General features: G+C 40.8%; 1 protein-coding gene across 1 annotated transcript in view; it reads left to right on the top strand.

The window, feature by feature from the left end:
- Positions 1 to 10,419, top strand: part of LOC108796936 (synaptotagmin-C-like) — a 180,461-nt gene extending 170,042 nt beyond the window's left edge. Inside the window, exon 12 of the mRNA XM_018568497.1 lies at positions 9,379 to 10,419. The gene's annotated coding sequence lies outside the window, so the exon portion shown is untranslated. The remainder of the gene's footprint in view (positions 1 to 9,378) is intronic.
- Positions 10,420 to 20,234: the final 9,815 nt, after the last annotated feature.

Raw genomic sequence — 20,234 nt, 5'->3', positions numbered from 1 at the left:
TTGTTGTGGTGTTTTCCCCCCCCCCCCCCCCATCTTCTGCAACATACTGTTGCTTTAAGAAATATGTTCTGTGCTTTATTAATGGCCCTGTCTGTGGGCTCTGATGAGCACCGCTAATTACAAAATTTTCTGTTGCAGAAGCCTTGATTAATTCTTGTGTATGAATAAACACAGCTACATTTACAACATGATTTGTAAACCCCTCTCTAGTCTAACGCAGCATTTACCGCTGTTATCTCTGTCACGTATTTCTATAGAGCAAGACTTAATGTTTAATTAACGTTTAATTCTATGGGGAATCTGTATCATCAGATAGCACATGTGCAGTGGCTGATCTATTGGGATCATGGAGGGTGCAGTTGCGCCTGAGTCAAGGCCAAGTGGTGTCCCAGCCCTTGTACCTATGATGTCACTGATGGTGTTGTCTTGTTTATTATATTCAGGAAATATTTAAAATGACTTCATATTAATCTAGCAGCTATGAAATATTTATATTTACCACTTGAAGACAGAAGGTGGTACACTTAGATTGTAAAAATGGGCTGAAAATCTTGGCTTATACTCGAGTATATACGGTATTACTATGCTGTGGTATTCAGCTCTATCCATAACACACAGCTGAAGGACACAATTCCTCCATGTCTGCTGTTTTATAGGACCACATAGTTATTAAATGGAAGCTCTCTTGGCCTTTTCACACTCGTCCGTATTGATGCAACAAAACACATGAATTTTGCTGCATAAAAATGCTGCATAAAAAATGCATTTCATGTAGAAAAACCATTCTTTCCTATGTGGCTGCTTCACATCTATGCACTGCAGTTTTAGATAAAGGAAAACTATATGAGCTTATTCACACATGCGTCTGCAATATTTTGCATGCTGAAGGCACACGGAACAGTGCTGATCCAAGAACCCTCAGCCCTGAGGGCTGGCCTTTGTGGGTGGGTGTCAGTCTTGGGGAGTTAGCATTCCTAAACAGGCTACATTTGCATGACCACCTTGGGTAATGCCCACATGTGATGCTGATCCGCCATGATTGAAAAAAATGAAATCTAATGAATGAAAGGGGTGGGCCAGGGGCCATCTGGCTTTAAGGAGCTAGATGATGCTGGACATCCTCCAGCCAGGGGGCGGGCTCTATTTTTCTCGCTGCAGCTTCTAATTTGCACGGTTTTAAGCTGACAGTGTACTGTAAAAATTTAACAAGCAGTTTCAGGACAGGAGAGGAGCCTGTACAAGCAGTGGTAGTAAGGCTGAAGTTCAACAAGTGCTGCAGTCATACCTAGGCGACAGTGTTTTCACTCATTTCTACACGTGTTTTTGCACACATTCACTCATACATTAAGCCAGGCATTTTTGCAAGCAGATTGTGACACATTGATGTAAATGGGCAATTGCGCCTAAACCACGCACAACAAACTCACATTTCCAAGTGTTTCCTGTGGAGACAAAACGCCCTGTAATCTGCCAATAAGAAAAGAATCATGCGTTTTACAGCGTCAGGCATTTTTCTAAGTGCAACGCTATGCCCAGGTGTGAACAGAGGTTATAGAAATAAATGGGATTTCTTGTCTTGAGTGTATCAGTACACGCGACAAAATTCTTAGATGTGAACAGGGCCTAAAGGACAGGTTTATCTTCATGTAAACCGCAACCCCCCTCCCCCATACACACAAACACATATCTATCTATCTATCTATCTATCTATCTATATCTATCTAGTAAAAACACCAGTTACCCTCCTAATTGCAGTAGGGACCATGGGGGATGTGTAAAGCAGTATATTTATTTCAGCAAAGTACAAACAAGAAGAGTATAAATAGAGGATTTTGACCCCGGTATTTTTAACCTTGTTTCATGTTAATTATGGGATTGGTTTTCTAGAAAAATACTCTGTAAGGCCAAACTAAATTAGCAAGAATGTAAATGAACCTGCAGTATTTGCGCACAGTTGTCAGAGCTGAGATAATTGCAGTCCATTGCTGAAACCCTTTCTTATCATTGAAGCACATGAATGACACTTGTGAGGGCTGCCATTGTGATGGGACCAAAGACATTTGTTCTCAAGGGAACCAAAAGTAGAATTCATTTAAGGTCTCACAAAGGGTATTGTGGAAAATCTACAATTTCATTACGGGCCTATTATGTAAGTATTGATTTTTTTTTGCCAATAATCAAAAGCCATACAGCTGATCAGATGGTGATTGATTTGCTTGCACATGAATGGTGGGGCCTGAGCAAACCACACTCATTTCTTGTTCTTGTGGATGTCCTTTGGGGTTTAGTTGGAGTGCTTGTGTTTAATTTTCTTTTAAGAACTTTGGTCTAGATAAAAACACCGGTGGAGCGGTTTAGCTTTCTAAACCTAATGTAGCAACAATTATAAACATGAAAACGTTTTTAAAAAATAGGTCGTTCTTGGGTACTGGACCTAGAGAATTCCTAAAAGGTATAGATAAAACTTCTAGCTGCTTGCACTCTGTTGCACCTATGTAGGCTGACTCATTTCTTTTTTTCTCTGCTGTTGTGGAATTATTGAAAAATAACCTAAGCTGATTATCAGCTCCGTGAGGAAGGCCTAATTGACAGTGAGGCTTGCAAGATATTTCTAACTGCCCTAGACTCTGCTTGCAGGTTTCAAGTAACAATAAAACAGCTCCAATGAATGCTGTTCTGTATTCATTGAAAAATCAGAAAATGTATTTTGAATGCAAATAGAATAAGTAGCTCCTTTTGACTTTGTATCAGCCTTTTTCCTTTCCTTGCACCCAAACTAGGAGAGGGTGGCGCAGCATTAAACGCTAATCAGGAATCCTAACAGAAGGACAGAAGAAAGAGATTACCTGGTTAGTTGTCTTCTGTTTCTGCATTGTCCATTCACAGGTTGGTGGCAGAGAGCTGACAAGGCTGCATTACATAACCGTAGTCAGAAGCGGAGTTGGGTCACCACTCTGCAAATACTCTCCAGCAGAGTTGTGTAAATTGTAGGACCTTTCTGGACAGGAATTTCTTGGCATGTAAACGCATATCAGTAATTCACTTAGGTATTTATCAGTTTGTCTGGGGTTCAGCTTTAAGTAAAGACAAATTGCAGTTGCTGTTTCTAAGGCTTCATGCACATGGGGCTTTTATGCAGATACTTGCAGCAGGAATCCCAGGTGGGTCCAACTCCATACAGATGTGCCCACTGTGCCCATTCAAGTGAATGACAGGCTGCTTACCTGCAGATTGGCATAGATGCTTGCCCCAAATGCAATCTGTCTCTGTTCATGGACAAACATCTATACCGATTTTTCAGTTAATCATTCCATATATGATTACATGCAGACAGCCATGGACAGATGTGGCTGCTGTCTGTCTGTCATTCACTTGAATGAATACAGCAGCCACATCTGTAAGGACACACCTGGGATTCCTGCCACAGGAATCCCCAGATACACATAAAAGCCCTGTGTGCATGTAGCTTATGTGTCTGCAGTCCCATCTCAGTGGTTATGTGGTAGCCACATTTATTTTGTCAAATTATGAATAATTATCAGGCCCCCATCATCCACGTAATTATACGTCAAATCATTAGCAGTGCTTTTGCTCCCAGAACATGCCCAACTAAAACCAGGACTATAAAATGCCACCTGGCTATTATTTCAAGCTCAATCCAGGATGAATATCTACAGTTGGGCAACCTTAGTTGAACAAGATACATAATGTGTTAGAGAGTGTATCTATTATTTTATGTAGTTTACAGACACTGGATGGATCACTTGTATGAACCATAGTTGGAAGACATACACATTGGCATTGGACAAATGTGTATGTTTGTGGTTCTGGAACAGGGACGAGGAGCACTTAGGTCCTTCATGCAGGTTTAATCGGAAAATGGCTGAATTTTATTGATCTTTGTTTTATGTATAAAGGCACCTATAGTCAGGTATCCTTTGAATACTGTTTGACTGCATTTGTGTTTGCTACTTAACGTGAACCTGTGCTTTGCCCATCCAGGGCAGAACAGGTTCACTTGAACCCCCCTCCCCAGCAGCAAATCATCTTTTCTTACCCAATTGGGCTGGTGGGACCAGAAAGATTTGCCTTGTGTAATTTTAGTCACTTAGGTCACAACTTGCACATGGCTGTGGACTCTACCCATGTCCGTTTTTATAATTGAGCAACCTGAGACTTTTGTCCCAGGCAGAACCTCATTCAGTCATGTGTTTGGGGGGGGGGGGGGGGGGGGGGGCGCGTGATAATTGCAGTCCATTGCTGAAACCCTTTCTTATCATTGAAGCACATGAATGACACTTGTGAGGGCTGCCATTGTGATGGGACCAAAGACATTTGTTCTCAAGGGAACCAAAAGTAGAATTCATTTAAGGTCTCACAAAGGGTATTGTGGAAAATCTACAATTTCATTACGGGCCTATTATGTAAGTATTGATTTTTTTTTGCCAATAATCAAAAGCCATACAGCTGATCAGATGGTGATTGATTTGCTTGCACATGAATGGTGGGGCCTGAGCAAACCACACTCATTTCTTGTTCTTGTGGATGTCCTTTGGGGTTTAGTTGGAGTGCTTGTGTTTAATTTTCTTTTAAGAACTTTGGTCTAGATAAAAACACCGGTGGAGCGGTTTAGCTTTCTAAACCTAATGTAGCAACAATTATAAACATGAAAACGTTTTTAAAAAATAGGTCGTTCTTGGGTACTGGACCTAGAGAATTCCTAAAAGGTATAGATAAAACTTCTAGCTGCTTGCACTCTGTTGCACCTATGTAGGCTGACTCATTTCTTTTTTTCTCTGCTGTTGTGGAATTATTGAAAAATAACCTAAGCTGATTATCAGCTCCGTGAGGAAGGCCTAATTGACAGTGAGGCTTGCAAGATATTTCTAACTGCCCTAGACTCTGCTTGCAGGTTTCAAGTAACAATAAAACAGCTCCAATGAATGCTGTTCTGTATTCATTGAAAAATCAGAAAATGTATTTTGAATGCAAATAGAATAAGTAGCTCCTTTTGACTTTGTATCAGCCTTTTTCCTTTCCTTGCACCCAAACTAGGAGAGGGTGGCGCAGCATTAAACGCTAATCAGGAATCCTAACAGAAGGACAGAAGAAAGAGATTACCTGGTTAGTTGTCTTCTGTTTCTGCATTGTCCATTCACAGGTTGGTGGCAGAGAGCTGACAAGGCTGCATTACATAACCGTAGTCAGAAGCGGAGTTGGGTCACCACTCTGCAAATACTCTCCAGCAGAGTTGTGTAAATTGTAGGACCTTTCTGGACAGGAATTTCTTGGCATGTAAACGCATATCAGTAATTCACTTAGGTATTTATCAGTTTGTCTGGGGTTCAGCTTTAAGTAAAGACAAATTGCAGTTGCTGTTTCTAAGGCTTCATGCACATGGGGCTTTTATGCAGATACTTGCAGCAGGAATCCCAGGTGGGTCCAACTCCATACAGATGTGCCCACTGTGCCCATTCAAGTGAATGACAGGCTGCTTACCTGCAGATTGGCATAGATGCTTGCCCCAAATGCAATCTGTCTCTGTTCATGGACAAACATCTATACCGATTTTTCAGTTAATCATTCCATATATGATTACATGCAGACAGCCATGGACAGATGTGGCTGCTGTCTGTCTGTCATTCACTTGAATGAATACAGCAGCCACATCTGTAAGGACACACCTGGGATTCCTGCCACAGGAATCCCCAGATACACATAAAAGCCCTGTGTGCATGTAGCTTATGTGTCTGCAGTCCCATCTCAGTGGTTATGTGGTAGCCACATTTATTTTGTCAAATTATGAATAATTATCAGGCCCCCATCATCCACGTAATTATACGTCAAATCATTAGCAGTGCTTTTGCTCCCAGAACATGCCCAACTAAAACCAGGACTATAAAATGCCACCTGGCTATTATTTCAAGCTCAATCCAGGATGAATATCTACAGTTGGGCAACCTTAGTTGAACAAGATACATAATGTGTTAGAGAGTGTATCTATTATTTTATGTAGTTTACAGACACTGGATGGATCACTTGTATGAACCATAGTTGGAAGACATACACATTGGCATTGGACAAATGTGTATGTTTGTGGTTCTGGAACAGGGACGAGGAGCTTTGGCAGTGCAGCAGTGGGGGTCCTAGGGGACCCCATTAGAGGCTGATTAGAAAAACTAAACTGTGACTTCAGTCCTTCTCTTCTGGAAACTTCAGAGTTTAGGATTGCTTAGTCACAGATCACCCTCCGTGCAGTAAAAAGTATTTGCGTATTTATCTTTGGGGGGGGGGGGGGGGGGCAGGCAGAGCGGCATGTTGGCAGTGCAGCAGTGGGGGTCCTAGGGGACCCCATTAGAGGCTGATTAGAAAAACTAAACTGTGACTTCAGTCCTTCTCTTCTGGAAACTTCAGAGTTTAGGATTGCTTAGTCACAGATCCCCCTCCGTGCAGTAAAAAGTATTTGCGTATTTATCTTAGCAGGGTACATCTGAACTTCTTCTACAGACTGAAATGAACCTTGTGTGCCTAATGCCATCACAGATCCCAGAGTTTATCCACTGTTAAAACCATATAGGAGGTTTGAGGTTTGTGGCTCTACAAAAAAAAGTTTCATGATGCTAGAGTTTGAAGAAGTTTGTATTAGGGTAGAAGAGTAAGTGTGTGCAAGAGCATTATTCATTTTATCATAATATAAAATATCATTGTCCACGAACAGATCCCCTGCTCATCGGAATGGGTGTTACTTTTATGACATCTGTGTCCCTTCAGTTTTTCCTTCATCTTGTAGTGGAGGAAAGAATGAACTAACGGACTCATGTTAGGTCTATGAGCAGTCAGATGTAAGCCAATATGCACACGTTTACAGTTATCTCTGATCCATTGCAATCAGGTCCAGCAAAATGGAATTTGCCTCCACTTTTTTTCCAGACCTAGACAGAGTCAGGGGTAATCGGATGTTACATCCAGCTGCCCATAGAGTTACATTTGGCTTCCGATCAGATCCGCCTGAAAACTGACAGGTGGATCTAATTGCACTGCTAGTGTGAAAGTTGTCTGTTCAATCAAGGCAGATTTTTGGTTGCATGATTTTTTTTTTAAATGAACACATATCTAATGAAGCATTTTGTCTGGGTACAGTGATAGCGTGCACACCACTGACTATACCTATGTGAAGATGCTAGTTGTTGGCCTAGAACTGTCACAGAGTTACATGCTCCTTATCACTTGGGTATCTTCCTTGCTCTTGCCAAAATGAACAGAGAGGTTAGAGCAAAAATGATGCTGATGATTCAATGAATAGCACTGCAAAACAGGAAGCAGAGCTTGCATTTGCAGCTATGGCTGCTCCCATGTATATACGTAATTGGAAAAACATTCAAAGAAACAAGATTTTTAAACATTAACACTCAGAAAATGATTTCCATCAAGTTTATGACTTTAACATGTATATCAGAAAAAACTAAAAAGGCTTTACATCTCACCAGTGATAACATTTTCCAAAATTCACCCTACTGTTATGGTGACAAAACCAGGTGACGGTGTTACACTTTCCTGATGGTTTTCCATAATTAAAATAAAGAAATATTTAGTCTAGCTGTGAAATTGCGACACAGTTGACAAAGACAAAAACTACTTCAGGGGAAACCTTGCCACTGGGCTCTGTGCTTTAAAAAAAAAAAAAAAAGAATGTTAGCTGTACCGCTGTGTAGAATACACGTTGTGCTAGGAATTGTAAATGTACGGAGAAAATGCATGTGTAAACAATAGGGGTCACTTGTTAAAAGATGCAGGGCAAATATGCATGGAGAATTTCAAATTCATGCCCTACTTATTAACATTGTGTAGGCATTGTAATGCATATCCAGGTATTGTTCCGTATCAAAAATCCATTAGTTTTCAAAATGAAAAGAAATGTTATAAAAGAAGTAAGAAATTTAATTTACATGTGCTTCTGAAGTGGTAAACACTTTGCCATTATCTTGTTGAGGATGAAATTGTATCAGTTGTTATGGAAACCATAATATAATAAGTCTCTGCAGATAATGTACAGAATCTATCCGCATAATGTACAAGTATGTGGCTGTACAGGAAAAATATTTGTGTAGATGTGCACATACAGATATGCAGATTTTGATGATTTGTTGATATCTGGTGGTGCAGCACCAAAACAGCAAAGACTGATGTCATATCTGTCATTTTAGCTGCATACCCTACACTACTGCTGTGTATTCTAGATGAGGCCTTCATAACTGACATTTGTAACTGCACATCCAGATCACTGAACGACATGAAGACATCAAATCCATCAAAGCAAATTAAGCCATGTTAATAGGGTGCTGTTAGAATGACCTAGAGCAGCATTTCCTGATTATTTGGGATGATTTTTGCTGAGCCAGCTTCCATGGCTGAAAGCGGTCTAAGAAATACCTTTGTAGTTTGGGCTTTAAATTTAGGAACGTACTTTGAGGCTGGTGGGTTTGGATGCAAGATGATGTCACTATGATTTACCAACATTGAACCAGTCATTATACACATCAGGAACACACCTGCACACGTGTAGTATACCTGCTAAGATTCTTTGCAACTCATTGACTTGAATGGTTGGTAGCAAGGATCCAAAGGAAAGGCCTTCTACTGCAACTCTGTTTATTGTGAAACTCTCACCGAATTCCAGAGGCTTGATATGATGCGTGTAGCAATGCTTAACCATAAAGCCTTATAATTAAGTTCAGACACAGAAATGTGTAAGGGCTCTGCCACCTATTTGATGAACGCTTTAAAGCAAATACAGTTGACAGTGGCCAATTGTGGGGCTTTACCTCTCTTTGGGACCCTACTGTGAAAGACCTTAAGAGGTACCACCTCTTGCATTAAGTGCATGCCTAGCTCCCATAAGGGAGAGAGGTACCTCTCTTTGTTTTGCAAGGTTTTATTTATCTGTAGGATCTGTGACCAATGATTTTCCTAAGTGATCAGACCATCTCAGGCTGGCGATTGTAACATATCTCATAGCTTTAAGCTATAATAAAAATGCAAAAATATGGAAAATCCCCCACTTGGGGAAAAAAGTTAATGGGACATATTATATGCAAATGTATTCATAATGAAGCATGTTTTTGTCTTGGTTAATACCTTTTATATATGCAAACTGAGCAGCACTGTGTGACATAACTATTTAATAACATATAATAACAACCATTTGATCATCATTTTGCTTACTAATGCACTTTGCCCTCATTAAGAATGATAAAAGTCCACAATGAGCTTGTGTAGCACCTTTTTATTACCTTTGTGTAAAGTAATTGCAGTGCTAAAATATAGCTCATCCTATCGATGCAAATATCTTACTGACGTCATGTTGTTCTTTCTCCTCAGGTATCTGAGCCACAGGCTGTGCTCTGTCTGTTTCCTCTTCATCCCACCTGTTTAATGAGCAGGGCACAAGACTCCCGAGAAGGACAAAATGAAGACAAGGCTGTAAAAAACAACTGCACCAGAACAAAAATGTAGATTTCCTTAAAGCCATAGATTATTCACGTACATTTTGGTTGAAACGACGCCAAGCCATGGTGAACTTCAATAAGGCCTTTCTGACCTCTGGGTCAGAAAGACACAAAGTGAGGACACACGCTAAATAGTCACTCACCATTTCAAACTCAAGCAATGCACTAAATATAGCATGGGTGATAAAGAAAGGAGGAGACGTTGAACATTGATAAATCATTTACATGAAGCAACCATTTAGAAACTTTAAGTCAGAGTGAATTGCATGTAATGGAAAAGCCTCTCTTCTCAGCCTCATTTTGCCTCCTGGGATAGGGGATACAATGCTTGACTTCCAAAGCAATGCCGCTGTGGTCTTTTGGCTCGTTTCCCAGGTTAACAGCTATTGGCTTGGTTACAACGCTTGCCTCATCTCTTGAGTGTTCCCCATGCAGACACCATGGATCGTAAGGATGGGAACTGTGATATCATGTACGTGGTGCTCCGCCACACACATTTATTTCACCAATGTTGTGGTGAAAGCAGCGGCTTTGGTGAAGAGCTGTTGTTTCAAAAAGGTGGTAACAACTAGTCAATGGAAATGCAGGAGCACGTGTACGACTCTTGCTGTAAGATGTAAGCACTTTTCTGTTGACTGTCTTTCTAATGCTTCATGTAATAATGTACATTATGTATGTGTGAGCCTGACCAAATTAAGTCCAGTTGAGTGGTCCTTGGTGGGTTTCACCTTTCTAATAATAAAAAAAAGGGGGTAATTTTGCCATTGTCGTAATGGTGAGCGAGATTTCTGAATTTAATTCATTGTTCTATGTTTGTGGTGATGATCATGACAACTTTCTGAAAGGTTTGTCTTCCAGTCCAGACATGAAATATATGGGTTGTAATATCCTTCCAGTGTACAAATTCGCTTTGGATAGCCAGTTGTGGTACATTGGTCAATATATTTTATCAAAAATCCCTTTTTGTTACTAGAAAAAAGAGTGAAAATGCCAGTTCAGTGCCACTGTATCTTCTGTAAACATTGCATCTAATGGCTTGTTAAAGAAGAGGAGCTGACATTCTACTCTTGGAAGAAACCAGTTATTATAACAACACTATAATTATGAGAGTAAAGGATGCACATTTGAACAGAAAAAGATTCACAAATGTGTGCTTAGGTGACCAGTGTATCGTGGTTTGGCACCTGATTTTGTTCTTGTGTAGATACATCTGCCATCTGACCAAATGTTTCTTACTAATGTACAAACATCAACATTGCTTAAAGTAGGTTGTACAGTATCCATGTTTAAAGTCATCTTGATGTCTTCATTACCAGTTGTTGACCACTTTCAGATATTTACATCTGGAGTGACTTTTATCCACCACCTCACTTTAATGGCCAACAGTTTTTTTTTTTCTGTTCCAGAGCAGTTGGAAGTAATTACGAAGACCAGGCCAAATCTTTATGAACCGGCTGAGTAGTAGAGACATTTAAAGGGTCTTGTGTACATTTCATATCATCTTGATATGAATAGATGTGAAACTTTGAATTTCATAATGAGATTCTGTTTGTATGAGCTAAAGTTCACGATTATGTATATTCATGGATTGGTTATTGCTGATTGATGTAGAGCTTGACCTAAACTGTTGGGTGCTGGCCCTGCATTTGGTGTTGGTGCTTTTTGTCTACATTATTTTGAATTGGATTCACCAAGGATTGCATGGACTTCATAGCATGTGCAAGCAATTTTTAAAAGAGGAACAGGACTGCTCCTTGGGAAGGCCCAACCATAGCAAATTTTTCCTAAAGAGGAAGAAAGGAAATGGAAGAAAAATTTGGCTCATACAAAATGAAAACCATTCAAAAAAATTTAAACCAAATGCACGTCTGTATTTTGTTGAAAAATTACATTTGTCTGTTTATAGTGTGTGAGAAAATGTTCATTTCTGAGCAGTCGTTGACTGTAAAGCCATACAAAACAGTGTAAAAATATAAAAAAAGGAATAAAAAGAACATGTGAAACATGGCGTGTGGCACTTATTAAAAGTTATTCAGTTGAACAAAATTGACAAATGTTGCAGGTTTTTATTTATGATCTGTGACTAACCTGTGCGGTCAACCAGAAATCTGCCCCACTTCTTCTGCAATAGAGGCCTATAAATGCCCTGCATGAAACATTACCTCTTCCTCACAGCAGATATCGTTTGATAACACAAGGAATTCCGTTCAGCAGCCTTCCAGTAATTACATACATCTGAATGAAATCCCCTAAAAACCTATGACAGTCTTCAGTGTAGGTACCCCATGTTGGGAGATATGAAAAGGCCTTGCACAAAGGCGACTGGCAGACATATCAAACTATACATTGTAGCCCAAAGCCAATAACCCACTATAATATTTCTGCAAGAGCCGATAAAGTAGTGCATCACAGCATGGGCATGGTTTATGAAGTGTTAGAAAACAGTTGTGTTGTGAAATGGACCTGAAGAACAGAAGAGATCAGATTACACACACTGCTGAATGACTCTGAGAAGAGCACAACCCCTACTTCTCTCCTAGTAGAAATGGGAATATCTGGTTTGTGCTAGGGCTATATGGGTGCTTTTTGTGTGTACAGTTCTGGTACTAAAATCTAATGAGCAAATATACTGTTAATCTGAGCTGCTTTACAAGAGATTTTGATGACTGAGTTATATATCACTCACATTCGCATGATGCTCCTAGAATGTATTAAGCTTATTTAAGTATAACGTTCAATTGGGGTTCTATAGGGGGTTTATACCTTTTTTTTTCATTGTGGGTAAATAAACAACACTTATTAATGACCTGCTTGCACTTTGACATGAAAAGAGTATCTTTCTGTTGATTGGTTAAAAAAAATCCAATGTAGCTAAATGTTTTATAGTAATAAAACATTTAAAAGAGAACTATGGGGTACGTTTTTTCCCCATAGTTCTCTTAAGGGTCACGGGAGGACATATACTAGTGTCCTCCCATGACCCAAAGCTCAGTATATCGCAAGCTACAGCTCGTGGTATACTGAGACCGCCACAGACGGGATGTATCCCGACAATGCTGTTGAGATCCACCCAGCTGCGTGAGTGACAGCAGGCTCTGCCTATCTAGAGGCAGAGCCAGGTGTACCTGCCCCCTCCCCGTCCGTTCCTCCACTCAGCACTGGAGGATAGGAGCAGAGGGGGGATCCCTGCGTTGAGCGGTTAATGACACTGACTGGTCTCTGGAGAGAGATGATCGAGAAGTGAGCAGGCGACGGCATGCGTTCGCTCACTTCCCAATCTATTGAGCCGACGTGTGAAAGTTTCATTGTCACGCGTCACTCACCTCATAGTTCTCCTTTAATCTACCACAGTGGTGAATACATTTTATTGGAATGTTATATATATATATACATATATACATGCTCTTAAGGACAAGGTCCCACCTTTTCCTGTCATACCGTACTCTACTAGGTGTAATGATTGAGCGAGTTTGGCTGAGGATCTCAGCTGCGGAGAGGCTTTGTGGATGGCTCAGGTGGGGGGTTCACACTTACACTCTTTAGTGTGGCTGAGTGAGGTTGGAACCCTTAACACATCATATGCCACCACAGGCTGTAATTGCAGAGATAACAACAAGTGAACCTTCCCTCTTTGCAATATTGTGGTTAGTTGGGGCCTGTGGGGATTTGTAGTTCAAAATCAAATAGCAACTACAGCAACTTGGCAGAGGAAAGAAAAGTAGTCCCGTATTTGTTTTGGTATACAGTAGTTCACTCCACTAATGCATAACACTATTGCAGGCTTATCAAACAGTAATTAGGAGTACTCCTGAGCAAGCCCCCTTTGTAGAGCAGTGTCTCTTTAAACCCCACTGAGTTGCAGGCAATGTAAACAATTACAGAGTCCAGGATGGTACTTGCGGTTTGTTGGGGTATTCAGAGCCCTCCAGGAGTACAGGGCGAAGGATCACTGCTGTGCTGGAAGAAGTCCGGATTAATGCTGCTGGAGTGAAAGGTTCATGTGCTGGAGCAGAGGTATGAGCCCTAAGAAATTGCTCAACGTTCTACCTCGCTAGAACATTGAGCAAGTGTGCCTTCCAGGCTTTTATGGGTAGGCAGGTGTGTTGGGGCGGAGCAGTCAGCAGAGGCCCTCCCGAACGTCTCCTAGCAACGGGATGCTTCCGAAGGGCCAGGCTGCTACGCCCTCACTCCTATGTGTGACGAGTCCGAGGGAGACGTCTGGAGGGAGGAGCCGAATACGCAAGCCTGCCGGCCCGTCTCCTAGCACCGAGACGGCGCCGCGGTTCGTGACACTAGGTCTGTGAATGCTTTGGCATCAGGCAGCTGTTTCCTAGGTTTGCAAGTTTGCCATCTGGTCTTTAGTTCGAACATTCTCTAGGTTTTTTCAGGTGGCTGTTAAGGCCTCATCTGATGCTTTAGGTGTAAGGTCCTTCAGGCATTTTTTTTTATCCCTTTCGCTGCCGGTGCCATATTCCGTAAGGCACAGACAATGGTTCCCTGTAATAGGACTTCCGGTCCATTTACCTGTTTAGAGTCGACTATTTGCTTCACACTGGAAATTATTCCGGCAGCAGAACAGCCACCGAATTGCTTTCAAGGCCCAGTACACAGAGTCCCCCCTCCCGACACCATCCACCTTGCTACCTGGCCTCCACTGCTTCTACTGCAGGCTGAAGAACGGCTTCTTGGGTGTCAGCAGGAAGTGAGATCTCCTCGCCGCTGAATGAAGCCGGAAGCAACTCTGATTGCATCACATCACGCTTTTCAGCTGTCATTCCCCAGCTAGAGGAGCCAGGGATGAAGCTGATAAAGCACAATTTGCGCTTGATCAGCTTCTTTGAAGTGCAAAGGTGACATCAAGGGTCTAATAGACCCCTAATGTCACCTTATAGGAACCTTTCACCTCCAGTGTGCTATCACAGAGCAATGGAGTTGGGTAAAAAAAAACCAGTTTTTAAAAAATAAATAAAATACTCCCCCCGAAAAAAGTCCCCACGAACACGTGCATACTAACGCAAACACACCAGCCAGAGTGAGAGCAATAATTCTAGGGCCAATGTAATCAATATTAATGGGAAACTCTAAGCTGTTGATCTGTCCATTGTTGCCTATGGACAATTTGGGGTACTAAATCACAGGGGCCTGCAATTTTTTAAGCGTGGCATGTTGAGCATCTACAACTCGGTACAACCTCTTTTATATTGTACAAACAAATTGGGTATTATATTGTGTTTTTGTGCACAAAAATGAAAGGAAGTGTATTTTTTACTGAAATCTTGGGTTTAATAAAGAGTTGTGCCAATATGATGTGACATACACATTTGCAAATGCCACCATTTTAAGTAATTCTCAGGCCTAACATGTGGATTATAACGTGTGCAAAAAAACACAAAAATGTCTTTGGCAGTGAAAGGCTTGCCCTCAGCTTTACTTTTTTGTTGTGTACCTGTGATTTGTTTCTGTTGAGCATCCCTCAGTTGGACTGCTTTTGGAAATCCCAATTAACTCTGAATAACTGAAACCTGTGTCCCTCAATGAACAAAAAAGAAACCATGATGTTGCTACTTACTGTAAACTTTGTTTTTATGGTTTAAAAAAAAAAATTGGGGTGAAGAAATAAAAAATATTAAAATATTTTATGAAAATATCATTTTGCAAATGTGCTTAAAAAAAAGACAAAACTTTCTCTTAAATTGACTTGTAATCAAGCAATAAAAAAAGCACACAAAGATTTGTTGGTAAATATGAGTGCAGAATTTTCTGTGACAGACCTGGAGGGGGAATCATGACTTGGAAAATGGATCATTTGGTTTTCTGTCAGGAATAGAGCTGAAGCTGTGTGCATGTTTGTGACAAGAGAAAAGTGACAAGCAAGATGGCATATGACTGCAGGCACCAAATTATGACTTCATGTCACCCATTCAATTACAGTTAAGTAAGCACAAGGACTTCGAGCAAACAGTGAAGGATGCCTTAGGGCTAATGTTTCCAGGCAGAGACTATTTTTACAGTTATGTTGCCTGAAAATGGCTTGTGACAGAGCATCACTTAATTAAGGGGAATCTCTAGCCTTTCCGAAGCTATTTAGATGTATACAGTTAGCTGTTACGACATGGGGTACGTGGCCTCCTGAGATTGTTCCCAGCTCCACCTGCCTCTGGCTGTGCTTAGTGGAGAGATCTACCATGTTCCTTCATTATTATTTTTCACTGCAAAATAGCAATGCAATAAACTCAGGTAAGCACTACACTATTGCTGCACTTAAAATTACTCTGTCACTTTAACAATGAAAAAAAGCTGCCTGTAGGTATATAGTGTTGGCACTTAAAGGAGCCTGTGCATACATGCAGCAATTTTTTTATCCCCTGCCTCTGGCTGAATCCCAAGGCATTCTGATCAGATAAACTCTGACACTTCCTGGTAATGCCATAGCTTACCAGCCTCCTCCTGCCTCCAATTCATTCCCATTAGCCAATAACTATGATTGGCGGTTCCACTGTCCAACAGGAATGTGTGGGACCTGAGAAGGAACAAGCAAACTTTGCTACTACTAGGAAGTGCCAAAGCTTTGCCCTATCATAGAAGCTCTACATTCGGGCAGACCGGGGGACTGAAAGCTGCAACCAGTATATGCAGACACCTCTAAGTTATGGCATCAGAAGCACTCTATGTTTAACTCGGTACACAAAAGTGTCTGGAGAGTGCCCCAAGCAGAACCCAATGCCAGCAGGTCACATTAAGAGCTATTCCAGCATCAGGAGAATTTTGATAGAAGAAAAATGATCTTGAAATGTAGAAAATTCAAAGATATAGGTTTGTTTCTGCCTGAGGAGAAAATATATCCATTCCCCTAGGACACCAATAAAAAAGCATGATGGGAGTGGGAGGGGTTATACAGCCTGTACAACTTTTTTTGTAGTGAGTAAGGATGCACTGATACTGTTTTTTCGGTATTGAGTATGAGTAGCTATATTTTGCTTTCAGTACTCACCGATACCGATACTGGTGCCTCTGTTAGTACGGAACCGGCTTCCTGGACAATCAGAAAGCCAGACGGCGGGTAATGACACACCGCCTGGCTTCCTGGTTGCTTTGGAAGCTGGCTCCATTTTGTTTGCCCGGCTCCATGCTGATTGCCTGGGAAGCCAGCATCCCAGCTAATCAGCATGGAGCCTGCCAAACAGCATGGAGCCGGCTTCCCAGGCAATCAAGAAACTGGGCGTCGGGTAATGATATGTTGCCCGGCTTCCTGATTGACAAGGAAGCCCGCTCCATGCTACCTTGAAGTACCGGTATCTGTACTCGATATCGGCGAGTGCGGTAAGATAAATATCGGTACTCGATACTGAGAAAACTGTATCGGTGCATCCCTAGGTAATGTTTAACATGCTGTTGACTGTTGGTGTGCCAATCCTCTCACTATCAAAAAATCCTCACTATTCTTTGAGTCTAGACACTTTGTTTTTTTGTTACTCCAAGCCCTGATGAAGGAGAAGTTTAGCCCCAAAAATGCATAGGCTTTTAATATATAACGTATGCCTCGAATAAACCTATTTTTTTGGTTTGAATATTACGGTGTTGTGCTTAAGTTCTAGGTTTACCTATCTCAGCCACAACCCAAGATGACTGTGGATATCCCTTGGTGTGCAGAAGCTGCCAGTATAACATTCACTCTCCCCATAGTCACACCACCATCACATCGTTGGATGACATAATTTAACCAATCTTCAGCGTTCCAGCGCCTTCAACCCTTTTTTTGGAGCGACTCTTCTAAGAGCCAGGATGGGAAAAGAGAGAAAATTGCACCTAGATTTATATCACATATACTGTATGTAATGTTTTAAAATTATTAATACAATAAAATGTATTAAACCTTATTATTAATAACCATAAAAAAAGATTGCAAAGAATAATACATCTACCATAGACACGTTACAACCCATTCGGATTAAATGGGGAGCCATAAGTTCCAAGCCCAAATTATTATCATTCAATAAGCTGCCTTCCCTCTTGCCTTGGAGCTCTGGTTGTTTTCAACAAGTCTTGGTTGTCCATTCTCTGTACTTTGAGATCAATTAGGAATCCACCCAATGAGAGGGGAAAGTCGCTTGTAATTGCCATAGTAAAAGCAAAAACCTATTAGGAACCCAGGAAGATTTCAGTCCTAAAGGGAGCCAAGAAACTGTAGGTGGTTTCATTCTCTAACATTTAATACAATTAACATATCAGATTTGCTTGGCATGACCTGTGAAATTAAAGATAGACCTACCTTGCAACCTAAACCCCTTTGCTTTGAAATGGACTTAATACTCAAATGTTAGGTTAAAGCTACATTAACAGTTTTGGTGGGATTGGAAAAAAGAGTAATAGAAGAGTCATCGTATTTTCCTTTCCTGGAGAAAATGCTGCTTTTGCTTTATCATTATTGCCATGTGCTAGTCATTTAACCAAAATCTTAGGAGTTTCGGTGTGAGATCTCTGTTGCAAAGGATAATCATCTAATAAATACCCAAATGTTGCTCTTTATTAAAGATTAAATTGCCAAATGTTTAGACTTTGGGTTTTGTGGCAAGCACGGGATGGAACCTAGAGCAGCATTTTCTGCTGGAAAGGTAAGTATTTTTAGTTGCATTCCTCTTCTTTTTTTTTTATCTGTCCCTTAAAGCGCGTTAACATACAGTGGTTTTAACTTAGCAACTGAGTATAGGACCTCTTTTAGCACTAATGAGTCTGCTAAAATAAGCTCCAGTTTAACATACTTTGTCACATCAACACTGAGAAACCTGCAGCCTATGTTAAAATATCTGTTATCCTGTGTATCCTTGATTTCTCTCTGTGCTTCTCATTTCTCTCCCCATCTGTTATTCTTCTATATCTATACTAAGTAAAGACTCTTTTAATCTTCAATTGAAAGCCAGTTTTGCAACCAGGGAATCACAGTTAATTAGTGTGTGGTGTTCCCATATGCTCTGGTGTCTTAGAAAAGAATGGACATTGTTTTCACTCATCCTGGTATAACTGCAGATAGTGCAAAGAATGTTGCATTATGTTCCATCAGAGATCACAGTACCTCAGCGAGCACAGTAATAAAAAAAAAGTTAATAAACCCCAAGTTTACCATTTGCATATTTTCTTACTGCATATCTCCTAACCATCCCACAGCTAGGGTAACAGGCCTTCTTTTCAACCCAAATCCCTTTTTAGGTTTGATGTATGGATCTATATGAACGTAAATATTTATACTAATTTTAAATATAATTATTGTGCTGAGTTGGTAAACTGGCCTTCAAGACTATATAGCAAGCACCTCCGGGTTCATGAATGCATCTTTATTTTATACTTTATACTCAAATCTCATGATGCTTCCTTACTAAAGTACATGTAAAGGCTCTTGTATTCACAGTCTAAACAAGTACAAAATCCAGGTTTTATGTAATGTAAACGCTTCATAAAATAAACAAAAACTTACTTTACTTGACTGAGCCAAATCCTCATTTATTTCCGTCTTACACACTCCCCCTGTCAGACACTGCAGCTTGCAGTGGGGGGTTTAAGCAATAGAGGCAGTGCTGCCATTCCAGAAAGCAGTTGGTGGGTCTACGTGTGACCAGGTGCTGATTGGCAAGCTACAGATAATAGCCATGGAATTGCAGGCGGTACTATATTTCTAATAATAAAACACAGACACCAAAATATTTGGATAAAATGGCCGCGGCACTTTTATTGGTTTAATACCTTCAATTTATTTAAATAAAACGTTAAAATCTTAAAACATCAAAACCAACCGTAGATTGCTTAGTCATAAAACTCAAGCAATAATTAACCATTCTAAACCAGACTTAAAGTCCCCCTCTAAATTAAGAGGTGACACTACCACATAAAAGCCCGCGACATTAAATAAACATAATATTAATAATTACAACATTTTATGATAAGGGAGGGCGGGTGGGGAGCTTGCCGTGGTGAAAGTCCAGCCGAGTGCCCCCCTCTCCTTGTGTCCCCTCTTTTATATGCAGCTGACAGAAACTTCCAGATCGTCGCGAGCCAAGGTTTTCCCGCCTCAAGACAGGTGCCTTAAAGGGGAATACACAAATTTTTTAGACCTGGAAGCTTCTGGAAGCGGCACGAACCTGGAATTTTCCCGCCCAAACTCCCAGGTGATTTTACTTAAAGGGGTATACACTGCTTTATAAGAAAATATATATATATATAATTTTTTTTTTTTATTATTAATAGCTAATTTAAACACTAAACAATATCTACCTCACCAATTATATTTTGACCGCCGCAATCCCATGAGAGTGATCTCCCAAATGCATTGGGGACCACTTTCACATTCTCCCTGCAACATCTTCTCATGCCACTTTAGTCAGTGGCGTATCCAGGGTATGGCACATATAACACATGCACTGAGTGCCCCTGGAAGGGGGGCGCTTCTATGTGGGTCAGCGAAAGTTTGCCGACCCATGGATACAGCAAACTTCCGCTGTCGGTATTATGTTTTTTCTCTCCACCCCTCCTTGCTATATTCAGTGTCTTCTAATGGAGCTGTGCATGGTTGTAGTTATGGAGGTTATGCATGTATTATCATGCACTGATATGTATTAACACAAACTACAGTGTATATACAATGATCATCCAGTGAGCAGATTTACATCAGAGTCCCCAGAGCCCCTTACAGATGTAGCCGCTGTCACCCGGTCATAAATTCTGGGAAATCTGATGTAA

Source organism: Nanorana parkeri, unplaced genomic scaffold (genome assembly GCF_000935625.1).
Source record: "Nanorana parkeri isolate BGI_ZX_2015 unplaced genomic scaffold, ASM93562v1 scaffold1198, whole genome shotgun sequence".
Classification (NCBI taxonomy): Eukaryota; Metazoa; Chordata; class Amphibia; order Anura; family Dicroglossidae; genus Nanorana; species Nanorana parkeri.
This window is presented reverse-complemented; position numbering and strand designations above follow the sequence as displayed.